Genomic DNA, 15,267 nt, shown 5'->3' on the forward strand with positions numbered 1-15,267 from the left:
AAGAAATATGAAGCATTAATACTGATCAGACAAAAATAAAAAAGGATTTGAATGAAATATTGTACACAATTCTATTCCAAAAATTACATAGCCTAGATAAAATAGACAAATCCCTGGAGAGAAACTGAAACAAGATGGAATTAAAAAACTGAATGGACCTATAACAACTAAAGAGTTTGAATTAGTAATTTTAAAACTACTACAAAAACAATCTCAGGCCCAGATGGCTTCGCTGGTGAATGCTATCAGAAATTTAAAGAAAAATTATTATCAGTACTTCACAAAGGCTTCCAGAAATTAAGAGAGAAGGGAACATTTTCTAACTCATTCTATGAGGCCAATATTACCCTCATATCAAAGTCAGACAAAGCAATCACAAGAAAATTACAGATCAATATATTTTATGAATATAGACTCAAAATTCTCAATGAAATATTAGCAAATTGAACTCAATAACAAAAAAGGATTATATATTATGAAGAAATAGGATTTATCCCAAAATGCAAGATTGGATTAATATCCAGAATCAATTAAAATAAAATATCCTATCAATAGAATAAAGAATTTTAAAATGCATAAGCATTTCAATACATGCCAAAAAATTGTTTGACAAAACACTTCAACCTTCATGATAAAACCCACCTTCGTGATAAATCAATGTGAACACACGTTCATAATAAAAACATTCATAAGACTGAATGCTTCTCCCCTATAATCAGGAAAAATGTGAGGATATCAGCTCTTGCCACTTTTATTCAATATAATAATATAGGTTATAGCCAAGGCAATTAAGCAAGAAAATAAAATAAATTCACGTTGAGAAAAAAGAAGTCTATCTCTATTTGCAGATGATATGATTATATATAGAGAAAATATTAAGGAACCCACTAAATATACTATTAGAACTAATAAGTGAGTTCAGAAAAGTTGCATAATACAAGATCAATATACAAAAATCATTTATATTTCTATATACTACCAATAAGCAATCTGAAAATAAAATTATAAAATTAAGAAATTATAATAGCATAAAATAAAATAATTAACAATACATTTAACAAAATAACTATAAAATATATGCTCTGAAAACTACAAAATATTATTGCAAGAAATGGCCAATAAGCACATGAAAAGCTCATCAACATCACTAGCCATTGATAAAGATATCAAAACCATGGATACTGGTGCATAACTACTAGTATGGTTATAATAAAAAAGACATAATAACTGGTGTTCATGAGGACATGGAGAAATTGGAAACTTCATATACTACTAGGGGGAATGTAAAATAGTGCAGGTGCTTTGAACTGGCAGTTCCTAAATAGGCTAAACCTGGAGTTATCATATTGCCTTGCAATTCTACTCCTAGGTATGCATATACACAAGACACATTAAAAAAAAAACTCAAGAAAACTAATACGCTAATGTTTATAGCAGTAGTATTCATAATAGTAAGCACAAACCAATGCTCATCAAAATGTTATATCTATACAATGGAATATTATTTGACAATTAATATAAATAAAGTACTGAAACATACTATGACATGGATAAATCTTGAAAAAATTACATTAAGTGATAGAAGCCAATCACAAAAGACCACATATTACATGATTCTATTCATATAAAATGTCCAGAGTAGACAAAAGGATAGAGACAGAAGATAGATTAGTAATTACTTAGGGCTGCAGGATTTGTGGTGAAATGGGAAATGACTGGTACTGGGTATGGACTACCTTTTGAGAGTGATGAAAATATTCTAAAATTGATGTAATAATGGTTGTACAACTCTGTGGATATATTAAAAAGTTTTAAAAAATCTTAAACAAGATAAAAAGAAATTTTTTAGTGAGAGGCTTATGTTGTAGAGGTTATGAAGTAGTATATCATATACTGTATTTAAATATGAGCTTGTGTTTTTACAACTGTATATGAAGGTCTAATTTTATGAAAAGTGCTACTCTCTTTTCAAATGAGAAGAAGGAATAATTATGATAATTGCCATTGGCATATGTTACCATTTTAAGAATCATTAAGCTGAATTGTTGAAATTCTTCAAAATCAGCATTCTAAGTTGATTATTATCCTTATTTTTATGTACAGAATGGATTTTTTTCTAATGTAATTGATTTCTTGCTCTTCAAAAGGTAAATGACAGTTCACAAAGAATAAATAATGCTGATTTTCTGATAATCTCCCATTTTTGGTACAAGGCTAAATAATTCTAAGAACACAATAATTCTTCACTGGCTTTGTTAAAATGGTGTTTTCTTTACTGATTTCCACCTTTCCTAAGTGACATATAAACCTCTGCCTGGAGACTCGAAATGACAAAATGAGTCAGATTGCTAAATGTGGTATAAATCTAAGTCTAGATTTAAATATCACATTTGAAATACAATATAAACACTTTTTATAGCACCTACAAAACAGCAAATAGTTTCCCACTATTAAAACACTTTTAAAAAATTCCCATGCATGGAACCCACAGCGGTGTAAAAACTTCCCAGATTGTGTGTCTGGAATCCCCAGGATAAAGGGGTAAATGTGGCCACAATATCAGTTCACATTTCAGGCACCGGGGAGTCCTCAGCCTTCTCCTGAAGTTCCATGAATCCTTAAAATCTACTCATGGATATTAATTTAAACTAGAAAGAACTGGAATAGATGCATTCTGATACATAGCAGCTCTCATTATTGACTTTCCTGTGCCCTAGGGGTCTGTAGAGATGCTGGATACACAATAATTGGCTAAGCACTTTCAGGGATTTTAAGTCAATTATAGGGTTAGAGACTAAGATAAAACCCTTTAGGAGTAGCTCTTAAAATTTAGTTGATTTTAGAAACCGGGAAGCTTCCCACACATTCCAAGAACTAGTTTTAACCCATACTTGTCCTGTTGGGCAAATGTATCTGTGAAGTGCACAACCTACACAGCGTATGTGGGAGCGCTGTCTTTGTGCTCACAGAAATGGAACATAGTAGGACACACTTTCTTTTAATTATTGGCAAAACCATTTTAACCTGAAAATACCAACTCTTCTGAAAACCAGTAATTCTGCATTCAGAATCTTTCTTTTGGTCCCTAAGCAGAACTGACATTTAAAGAATATGTTATATACATTAAAGGCAGGCTGTGCTGTGGTTGAAACACACAAATCTCACCATTGAATCTATTAGTCATTTCCAAATAAGTGTTTTCACTTACAGAAATAAAGAAAACTAAAAATATTCTTAAAGCCCTTTGGAATTCTCAGGTAAAAGGATAAAAGAATCTTCTACAATTTTCACCTTTAATATTAATCCTGGCCTTTATAACTATTTTTTTACATCTAAAGATTATTTGGTTTATACTTAGATTACTTAGAACTAAGACAGGATTTAAAATTATTTGTATTTCTTAGTTTATGTATCTGTATACTTGAATAGCAGGTATAAAAACATACAAAAGATTATGAGGTACATAAACAATGAAACGAAATTAAGCTCTCACATAAAATAGGGATATCAGCTATTTGTGCACTCATTCATTCATTCATTCATTCAACAAATGTTCATTGAGTTTCTACCAGGCATTTTGATGGGAAGTGAAAATACAATGAAAAAAATCAGATACAACCTCTGATTTTGAGGCACTTATATCCAAAGAAGGAAGGATAACACAAGTAATTATATTAATATTATAAATGTAATATTCACAATTGAAATTAGCTTCAGCTTCTTCTACGACTCTCTAAACCCCATAAAAATAAGATGCTACAGCAGTCTTATTTCCCTGTACCTCCAGTGTCTGTCACAATAGTCAAAGTTCAATAAACATTAAGTAAATGAATGAATACATTAATATTGAGCTCCATGGAGAGATCTGGGTTGGAAAAATGAATTTTGGAGCAATTGCCTATAGGAAAGTTGCCTTTAAAGAAAATATTGCCTGAAAAGAGAATAAAAACAAGGGCTAAATCTTGAGAAATTCAACCTTTAATGAATGAGTGGAGGAGAAGAAAACTAGAAATGAAGCAAAGAAGTTGTCACCATAAGCTGAAGATAACACTTAGGACAATATATTTGATAAGTCAAATGTAGAGAATGTCTCCAGAGAGAGTGATCATTAGTGATGATTGCTACTGTAAATATCAAGACATGGCTGGAAAAAAATGCCTGTTGTATTTAGAGGTAAGAAAGTCACTACTGATATATTTTTTAAAAGTTTATGGAGTGATAAGAGTGGAAGCCAGTTTTTAATGGGTTAAAAAATAATGACAGGTGAAGAAATAGTGTCAGCATTTGGCTCTAAATAGAGGGGAGAAAGGGTGGAATAGCTTGGGCACAGACATATATCAATCTCAAATGCTAATGAAAGATAATGAAATATGAAGAAAATGAAAGCCAATGCACATTCATTCAAAAAATATTTAATAAGATTCTACTCAAATATTTGGAATATATGAGTGAAACAAAGAAACAAAACAAAAAGCTCCTTTCTCTCATATAACTTACCGTATAAAACCTGATGGATTGCTCTTGGAGATAAGAAAGGCACTCTCTATTATAATTGTAAAAAAGAAAATAAATTTGGAGGAAGAGTCACATGGACACCTGAAGCCATTTGTGTCAGTCCAAATAGACTAAGTTATGTGGCCTTAGCAAAGGGTACCAAAATCTCAGTGGATGAACATTATGGAGGTTTATTCTGCATGCATGCAAAAGTAGATAGACATTTAACATCTGTGAGCTAATTTGGAATTCTAGGCATTCTTATGGCAACTCTCTTTGAACACAATGCCTCAGGGTTCACTTAAGCAGGGGAAAGGAATAAGGTGAATCATGATCTTAAATGTCTCTATTCCTATTTCGTTGACTTAAGCAAGTCAGATAGCCTTGACTAAGTTCAACACGTAATCCTACTAGATGCCAAGGAATAGGAAGAGACCTAAAAATATTTACCAAGCAATATGTTCTAGTTCTGAATTGGTCCACATATCCTATCATCTAAATATGCTACACTAGATTGACAATACTGAACTCACATTACAATCAACTTGGAAGTCTTAAAAAAAACATCATTGCTGAGGCTCGTGACCAGAGAGTCTTGGTTTAATTTTTCTTGGATAGAGCTCCTGTGACTGAGAATCACTTTCCTGGAGAATACTCCTGAATTTATGTTTATTTTCTTCTAGGTGGATATTAACATTTGCTGCCTAGTTTCAGTCACGTAGTGTATAATGACAGTATTTTTATTTCTGGATTATTGATTATGCATGACACATTAAACATAAGTTCTTAAAGTAATATATGGAACTACTTTATACAATTAAAAATATTAATTATGAAAAAACAGAAAAAATTTTCATCCTTATCATTCCATAACACTACTTCCTAAAAATTAAAATAGAGTCTTACTTCTTTCTAATCACTTCCTATCTTCCTTCACTGATGCGAATGGAAATGGTGTTCTTTTGCTGTTCAACTTTTGGCCCATATGTTAGCTACAGCTACCAGTAAATGTTCCTACTGATAATATATTCCAATATACTACCATTTCAAATACATATTTAAATAGAAAATTTAACCTTCTGTTGGTTATCTTAAGATACTTTGATTTGGATGATTTGCTTTGGAAACAATATTGTATATAAAATTGATTTGCCATCAATTGCCCTAACAACATTAAAAACAAAAATAATAGCTTTTGTAGTGAATTCTTATAATTTTATTTTGCCTTGGCATCACTTTGTTTTTTTAATGTTTATGCTTTATCCATGTATTTATGTGTTATATTTTATAATAAAAAACACTTTAGTAATATAGGAGTGATGTACATTCCTTTCCAACCTCTGAGAATCCCAGTTTTCTGCCAGGAGATGGATTTTTTTTTTTTTTTTATTGATTCTCTTACCTTGGGTTCCATCATTCTACAGCAGTAGTTGGGACACTCAGACAAAGCTCTTACTTTATTGTTCATGATTGTCAAACCACAAAAAATATGCTATTTCCAAATTAAAGAAAGGTTAACTTTGTAAAATTAAATGGCTCATTAGCATAGGCTCTTTCTAATAAAAAGTGCATTGGGTCCTTTCTGCTCCCTGGAGTCAAGTCTGCATTCTTTGTCGCATGCTCTGATAGGCCATAAAACACATTGCTTCCCACTTAATGCTGGCACGTGTCGTTTGGGACATACTGATTTATTCTGTGCCTGGAATCACACAGCTATGGCCTCAGTGGTTCTGATGTTTTCCTCTTCCTCTAGGTCACACCGCATTAGCCTCTACCTCTCCAGTACCTTGTGAAAAGCCTTAAGAAACTCCTCCGTGTCCGTGTTCTGCTTCTCCACTCCTCTCCTTGGGCCATTGTGAGCTTTGCTGTCTTCTCTGCTTGGCCACCCAGAGACAGCTTGACCAGGTCTTTGCCTCACTGGACAAACTCCCCGTAGAAGTGCTCTGCCTACTGCTACCTGGACAGCTTCGCCTGGACAGTCAGCAGCTCCAGGCCACAGAAAATGGCAGCCAGTCAGCACTTCTCCTCCTGGATCTGCAGCTGTGGGACTCACTCACTTTTGACATGTGTGCCTGTCCTACTGTCCTCTCCGAGGTGTTCAGAGCTCTGCAGATGCAGAGATTCATGCATCAGCCCTTCAGCTGCAACCATTCTTTCCTGCAGCATCATCATGAACTGCTGGGCTTTGGAACTGGAATATTTAAATTGGTCCACAAGAGAGTGCTGGATGTTTTCCATCTGTTTCCAGAAAGCTATCATATTATCTGAGCTGCTCAGAGTATTCTCCTTCCTCCTTTTCCACGTCTGCCAGGGATGTATTCAGTCACCAGCACCCAACATTTCTATGTTTGACAATGTGAGCTGAAGTCCCTTTTCTAATTCCTCTGAATTATATTCTTTTTTTGAAAGAATCTTCTGGCATAATTTATCATCAGGCTTCTTTTCAGGAAGAATGTCAAGACGGCACGTTTTAGAAATCTGAAAACATGTGCTTTTCCTGCCTCAGTGCCATGTCCAAATGCAGCAGGTCTTTTAAGCGAAGATTGTAGATGCATAGGTAGATGGCTGCTCTGTTGCAGGCCAGCTCCTGAGGGAAAGTGTTTACTCAGAGAAAGGTGCGGCTGAGAAATGAGTCATTGCTGGTGGCCGAGTGGATGCTGGATGAGGAGCTGCAGTCATCCTTTTCGGCCTGGCCCAGGCTCCCCAGTGGAGGCCTCCACCGGCTGGTGCAGCTGAGCAACCTGCTTTAAGTTTTTTGTGTAGAGGCGGGTTGGAGGAACCTTGGGCGAGATCAATGGTGTTGATGACTTTTGCCTTCACTGCAAATGCAGTGATATTGCTGCTGAAAGGCGGCTCACATTCACCCAGAGCCTCCTCATCCTGTGACATCCAGTTTGAACATCCATGTCCATTTTGTGACATCCATTTTTCATATAAGAAACAGAGATTTTTCACTCTTGACATAGTTTCCAGTTCTCGGCCTCCTCTCAGGTTTTCAATGTGGTTGATACAGACATCTGCCTTACACAAGTACCTCCTGATGACCACCTCTCTATGGGGCAGCTAGATACAGATTCCCGGACTTGTCCCACTGACCTCTACCCTCTACATGGACTGCCACAGTGACCATCTCTCAACATTGCTTGCCTCTGCCAAACTCCTACAAGTTTGCTTTAACTCACAGTTAGAAATCCCCATAGAAAACCCACATAGGTCACACCCTGGACCCTGAGGCCTGAACTCACAGTTTCTCCCTACTTCTCTCCCTCCCTCCCCACCCCTTGAACAGCTCCCCACTTCCCACTGGCTCTGCGAAAGATGCTGCCCTCTTCTCTTTGGAATCTGTAAGTAACAAACTGCTTCTGTAATAACATGTAATTGTTGAGTAGTCTCCTCTGTGTCTCACCTGACTGACACACCAGAACCTAACTTCTTTCCCAGTCAGGGCTCTCCTAGACAGTGGCTGTTTTGGTGAGAATAAACTGGACACATATCAGAGAAGAACCACAAAGGTGACTGCCAGTATAAGCAAATTTCCTGTGATGGAGACACCTAGTTACAGGCTAGACACTTAGGCATGAGGCCATCCACCAGAATAAAGAATTATCCCATGAAACACGTTGTAAACATCCACGATCACATCCCTTGGATTCTCAGTCGGGGCAGGGCTAGAGTTTATAGTCACTCTCATGAAAGAGGCCTCAAGACCAATTTAGAAAAACAGACAACAACAAAACAGCTTTCCTTGCAAATGCAGTGCAGTTTGCGATGTCTGACAACTGTGTCCCCTGCCCCCAAATCTCTCCCTTAAATGCTAGCTGTGGTCTCACAGATCCCACCATTAAAGGAGTACCCCATTTTAAATATACCTCTGTAACTTATTAGAAGGAATATACCCATGGAAAGGATACAGCCCTTAAGCTATAACAGATATGAGCCCTTATGTGAGGATTAATTTGTCAGTTGTTACTTTAGAAATTGGAGTGCAATTGCTACAGTCTCTTGTCGTAGAAAAGGTAAAGTTTAAGGAGGGAGCGAGGCTTTTGGAGAGACAAAAGGGAAGGACTAAATGTTATTGCCAAGCGATCCCATCATGAGTGCACCATGAAGTCACAGAGCCTGGGTCAGCAGAGCCTCCCTGTGGGCGCAGGATTTCTAGAGAAGGAGAAAAATGCAGAAGGTGTGGCTTGAAGTGGCCAAAGAAGGTAGAGATCAGGACAATAAAGTAAAAAAATTGCCTATCTCGCAGGTTTTGCTTACCTCCAAATTCCCCTTCACATAGCACGTCTATGTCAATGTGCAGAAATGGCAGATCACTCTCCTGCTCCCTGCATAAAGACACCACCATGAGGAGCCTGTGTGTCATGATGGAATGAGCTGGTGTGTGTCACATGGGCCCAGGGGCAAATATTCTAGCTCAGATGCTAAACGGCTGTGTAAACGTGGAGAAGTTGCGAATTTTCCTTGTTTCTTTCAGTTTCCTAATCTGAGAAAAAGAAGAAAATTGAATATAAAGCAGCCAAAACACAATTAATGCTCAATAAAAGGTGGCCTATTGTAAGTGCTATTATCAAGGATGAGCTATGTACTGAGGATTAAAACACAGCTTTGCCATCTCATATATAAAATGAGGAAGATAGATGACATATTCTAGGGATATTTGCAATGCTCACGTTTTTTTGACTCTTCTTACTATTTTTATAAGATTGCATAAAAAGTGAATATGTACAGTTTCACATTGTCAATAGTTACGGATAAGAATAGGGTTACATATTCAGATGAGGATATAAAATAAAGGGAAACTCCTAAAGAGAAAGATATGTGACTTTCTTTGGAAAAAAACATAAAATGACTAATTTGGACTTAAAACAGAAACTTTGTGTATTAATTATCCTATTCCTCCATTCCTCCAAAAGAAATAAAGGAAAGTGTTTTATTAAATAAATGCCTTACAATGTCTTTTAATATCTATACAAAATTTTGTAAAATAGGATCTAAAACACCTTCTATTATCTCAAAACACGTGAATATAACTAACCAGAGAAAACTACATTCAAGGTTTTTGCTATTTTTTTGTTTTCTTGCAGAAGAGTTGACTAAATATAAACTGTGTGTCACCTAATGTGTCAAATTTGCCCACTGAAATGCTGTAGTTTTTTCCTATTTTTGATGCTTATGGTCACAACCTATTAATTTTTTTCAAATCCAGTAACTTCTGCACTAAAGTTATTTATGCACAAAGTACATCTTAATTTTCTTATGATTTTGTTATTTTAGGAGCAATTGATGTATCAATGATAAAATTCTCCCTTGAAACATTTTTTGGAAAGTGGATGTTACTGAGAATTACCTTGTATGAGATAAAAACCATCTGGGTGGCTCTGCTTTTAACAGCTGAGACAAATTCTATGCCATATTTTAATGGTATGCCCTCCACCTAAATTTGGATTACAAAATAATTTTGCTTTCTAAACACTAGGGACACTTTGCCCATTCTCTGCGTGTTTGACCACCATTCTGTATTTGGAAACAACTGATCTTTTTGCCCCTTTCTTCTGTGAATATTCAAGTTAACTAAATCTAATCTGTTCACTAAAAGCATTGAGAAAACTTGGGAAATAGGCCAAGTAGTTTCACAATTTTAATTCAGACACATAACATTTGTAAAACCTGCTTCATTTCACAAAAGGTTAAATATCTGTCAACATCTGTTCTTCATTCACAATAGGTCTATGGTGTACCATTATCCAGAATCTAGCTAATAAGGGAATGTTTGCTCACTACTATGTTATCTGCTTCCAGAGGAAATGTGATTGTAGATTTCTCAGTGCCTTAGAATTTTCAACTCATCAGCTATAGGATTTTTATTGTTCTCATATTTGTTTTTAGCAAAATCATAGTAATAGCTGACAAAAAAAGGTCAAGATAAAAATCACTATTTTAGTATGTGGTACAGTATATATATTTTAGAATAAACATTAAAAAGATTTCACTAACTTTAAAAAAATACTTTTATTCATTTTCTGATTAATTTTCCCTAATAACACCTTTTTGGTTCACAGTTATTCTTGCTTGATCATGAATTAGTCTTTTCAGCTATATCCCTGTACATGAATAACAATGATTTCAGCAGCAGCAGCTGCTGCTGCTGTAAAAAAAAGAAAGGCAAAACTCTTTTTAAAGTAACTTGATGGTTTTTTTACAGTATTCAAGAACTAAAAATAGGAGATTGCATTATAAATTTACAAGACAAGCTGTGCAGTTCAGAAGCTAAGACACTCAATGTAGATACAAAAATCTTTAAGAAACTTCACATTCAGCTAATATTTATATTCTATTATTTTTGTTACACTACATGCTAATAATGAGTATACTGGAATATGCCACTCACTCAAGCTGTGAAGTTTTGAAAAGGCCAGGGTTCAATAAGACACTGCAGATTGTACTGTGTACAAAATACTTTTAATCATTTCTTATGACTCAGAATGTACAAAGGGAAAATATGTTAATTTATTTGAATGGCAATTTTTTGGAAACAGAATGATAAGTGATATAAGGATGTACATATTTGTGTTTCAGATTTTAATACAGCAATGGTCTTTAAGATATGTGCCCTCAAATATGTTATGTTTAGCCAAACCCTATGAGGACATTAAACCTTTTAGTTTAATATGCAGTTGTATATATAACCATGTTTTACAAAATGCAAAGCAAGATTCTACATTTTTAGTATTGATGATAAATTGTGATTTCTATCTTACTAACTGTTTTTTGCAATTATCTCAGATTTTATCACCTTTTCATGGTAGGCATTTTATTTTGGAGATAGGATATACAGATCAGATGAAAGTTCTATAAAACAATGTCAAGAAGATGGCATGAGAATATGCAGCACAAATGCCTTAACCTCATCCTGATTCATACTCATTGGACTAATGATAAATTGTTATAGTTAAAAATTCTTTTGGTGTTTCAGCTTTCATTTTTGCCCTTTTCATGTTCATGTTCCAATACTCAGCAGGCATATTTTATCTACTCCCATATTCTTTGATTTTTTCCTTGTCTTTTCTCAGACCATTTACTCAAAGCCAGATTAAGATGTCAGAGGCCCTTAGCATCTAAAATCATGATGGCTCCCAAAATATGAAAACAATTGTACCACAAAACTCATTAAAACTGAACCACAATAATTATTTAGTAGTCCTATTGGTAGTTTCTTCCATTTGTTTTGCATATTTTAACTTTACTTCTTCCTGGATCTTTACCCAGTTACTTCATTTCAGATGATGATATGTCAGAGAATAAGAAATAGAATAAAGGAAAAGAAAAGGAAAGGGAGAGAAGAAATGGGGGATTCCAGTGACCAAATAGGAATATGTGTTACTGCAAGATGTTTTAAATCTGTCTCTATACTAACAACACAAATAAATAGAGTGAATAATTTTGTTGTTGCTGCTTTTGTTTTGTTTTTGTCTGGTTCATTGATTTTATTGTTTTCACAGTAGTTAATTTGTCTTGTTATCTTGCCTGTTCTTTCTTTAGTCTACTCATGCTCTGCATCAGTGATTTTTATTTATTTATTTTTATTTTTTTTTAATTTTTTAATTGTAAAAAATGAATAAAATTTACCATTGTAACCATTTTTAAGTGTACAGATAATAGTGTTAAGTATATTTACACTGTTGTGAAACAGAGCTCCAGAACTTTTTCATCCTGCAAAATGAAGCCCTATATCCGTTGAACAACTTTCCATTTTCCCCTTCCCTGAGCCCCTGACAACCAACATTCTATGATTTTAACTACTCTAGATGTCTCATATGGGTAATATCACAAAAGTAAATAAATGAGACTTGATTAAATTAAAAGACTTCTGCACAGCTTAAGGAAATAATCAACAGAGCAAATAGACAATCTACAGAGTGGGCGAAAATATTTGCAAACTCTTTATCCAATAAAGGGCTAATATCCAGAATTTACAAAGAACTCAAACAAATCAGCAAGAAAAAAAAACAAACAACCTCATTAAAAAGTGGAGAAAAGACATGAACAGAAGCTTTTCAAAAGAATATGAACAAATGGCCAATAAACATATGAAAAATGCTCAATGTCTCTGATCATCAGGGAAATGAAAATTAAAACCACAATGTGCTATCACCTTATCCCAGTTAGAATGGCTTTTATTAAAAAGTTCAAGAACAATAGATGTTTTCTGCATTTTATTAAAGGAAAATTCACTTATACCTCTAGAATATATTATCATCCTATGAGAATTATTGATATAGGTTTGCTCATTCACTGTGTTCTCTTACCACATCAGCACTTTGGTTTTCTAGAGACACTTTTAAATAGTTAGTTTAGGAAGAGAATTATATAGGGGTCACTGAAATTTGTTCAATCGGGGGCCAGTTACAATAGCATAATGTGAAAGCAGATGTAGATTAGTTTTAAGTGTATGTTGCAAACTCTTGGACAACTACTAAAATAATTTTTAAAAGAAGCATATTTATATGCTAAGAGGAAAGAAGATAGTATCACCTAAAATGTCCAATTAAAACCAGAGAATGCAGGAAAAGAAACAAACAAACAAAAAAACTGGAGTAGCTAGATTTATTTCATACAAAGCTGACTTCAGAGCAATTATCAGGGATAAAGGAAACACTATATAATAATAAAGGGATTAGTTTTTCAAAAATAGCATTCTATGCATGTAGCCAACAACAAGGCATCAAAATACATGAAGCACAAATGGATAGAATTTAAAGGAGACACGGACAAATCCACTCTTATGGTTGGAAACTTCAACAGCCCTTTATCAGTAATAGATCCAGCAGGCAGAAAATTATTAATAGCAACTATAATTAAACAGAACATCACCATCAATCAAATGGATCTAATTAACATTTATAGTGTACTTCATTCAATAGCAGCATAATACACTATGTTATTTATTAATATTTTGTTGCACCAATTGTTCCAGCTTTGACCAATGTGAACCCTTTCAGGCTGGCTCCTGGGTCCTTTCTACATGCCCTCACTTTTTTTTTTTTTTTTAACACTTCCTTACTTTCAGGCACTGTAAGATGCTTCAGGGTTATCTTGTATTTTTTCTATCCCATTTCTAGATCAATCATTTCTTCAAGGAACCCTGATTTCTTTTTTTAGAGACTGGTGTTAGAAACCAAGGTCTGGATACTGAGATTATTCACTGCTATTGCACAGTCCTTGCTCCTAGGCACTCTGCGAAGACAGAGTTAGAAAATATTAAATATATACAAACATATCTGTATATATTTCTGCATACATGTCTCTATATTAAGTTAAACATGAGTTTACACTTTTATCTCTGACTTTAATCCAGTACTACCGCATCATTGATTCTAGCCTGTAACTTTCCTTTTCCAAGAGTGAGAAACCTGACCATTACCATCTATACACTTGCTTATTTGTTCAGTGCTAGTGTGGAGACTAATTTGTCATGTGACTTCTGATCAACCCCAGTCCTGGGAGTGCCTCCTGATTTCTAATTTATTTATTGTCCCTAGCGGAGCAACTTCTACTCACCATAAATTCTGCTTTAGATCAAAGCAGTGTTGATGTTATCACACAAATTATAGGCTATTATGCACATAGCACTCTTGCCTGTTCTGAAAGATTGCCTTCAATTGTCCTGCATGTTTCGCATACACACTTTCCCTGTCATATATAAACCCTGAGCCTGGGGGCTAACAGTGTGGGGATCTACCTGTCATCCAGCCACCCAAGACCATGCTTCTGTCCATAAGTTCTCCAATAAATCACCCTCTACCAACACACTGGATTTGTTTGCCTCGTTCTTTGATTTCTCACCTTCTTCTGCACTTGGGGGTCACTTTGTATATATGACTCTTTAACAATACAGCCAGTATATATGGTCTTTCCCTTTTGAAATATTTATTATTACAAAATCCTTTAGTAACTCAAGACCATATTTTTTAGAAAGCTTTGACATAGTTGATAAATCAATTGAAACATTAGAACATTTAAAGTCAAATGAAAATAAAATTTTGGTTATAACTTGATCCTAAAACTGTCTACAGATCTTCAAACAGTATTCTTTTTTTCTTAAACATGGTGTTTTCTTAGGCGACTTGAATAGCCATATGGAAGAAAAGCAACTTGCATTCAGATTGGCCAACCTCCTACCCCAAGGTGTCTACACATTTTGGCTTAGAGAAAATGAAAAGAGGAAAAGTACATTTGGGTAAAACTGGATATAACAGCTTTTATTCCAACCTCCTAAAAACTCTCCCAAGACACTTAACAGCCATGAGGGTGCACAGTCAGAAATATTTTTCATAGGTTTCTCTGTTTTGCAAAGGGAAGTCTTCCTGAGTTTCTGCGAATTTGAGTTCAATAGGAATCTCACCTGTTCGAGAGAGATGGAGGTAAGAATGCCTGCCTGTACTGTACTCCTACTTCCAACCCTACCTTCAACACTAGCTGAACTCCAACAACATTGCCCCCTTGAGCCTGAGATGAAGTGAGCACTTTTTAATGGATTTTATTAAAGGTAGTTGAATCTAATCAGACTAAACTAATCCAGTATCACCATAGCCTTATTAGTCGAAATACAGAGAATAGACCATTTATTACAACTTATTTCACAAGAAATTAAATTCTAAAATGCCATTTCATTTTAGTCATCTTCCATAAAACCTAAGAAAAAGAACTTAACCCCCTCTCTTAGATGGCTTGTTCTAAAATCTTTCCATTTTAACTAGCAGTCTACGACTT

The 15,267-nt window shown here is 34.8% G+C and overlaps 1 pseudogene; it reads right to left on the reverse strand.

Moving 5' to 3' along the window:
* Positions 1–6,199: 6,199 nt before the first annotated feature.
* Positions 6,200–8,860, reverse strand: LOC123644124 (annotated as a pseudogene).
* Positions 8,861–15,267: the final 6,407 nt, after the last annotated feature.

Source organism: Lemur catta, chromosome 8 (genome assembly GCF_020740605.2).
Source record: "Lemur catta isolate mLemCat1 chromosome 8, mLemCat1.pri, whole genome shotgun sequence".
NCBI lineage: Eukaryota > Metazoa > Chordata > Mammalia > Primates > Lemuridae > Lemur > Lemur catta.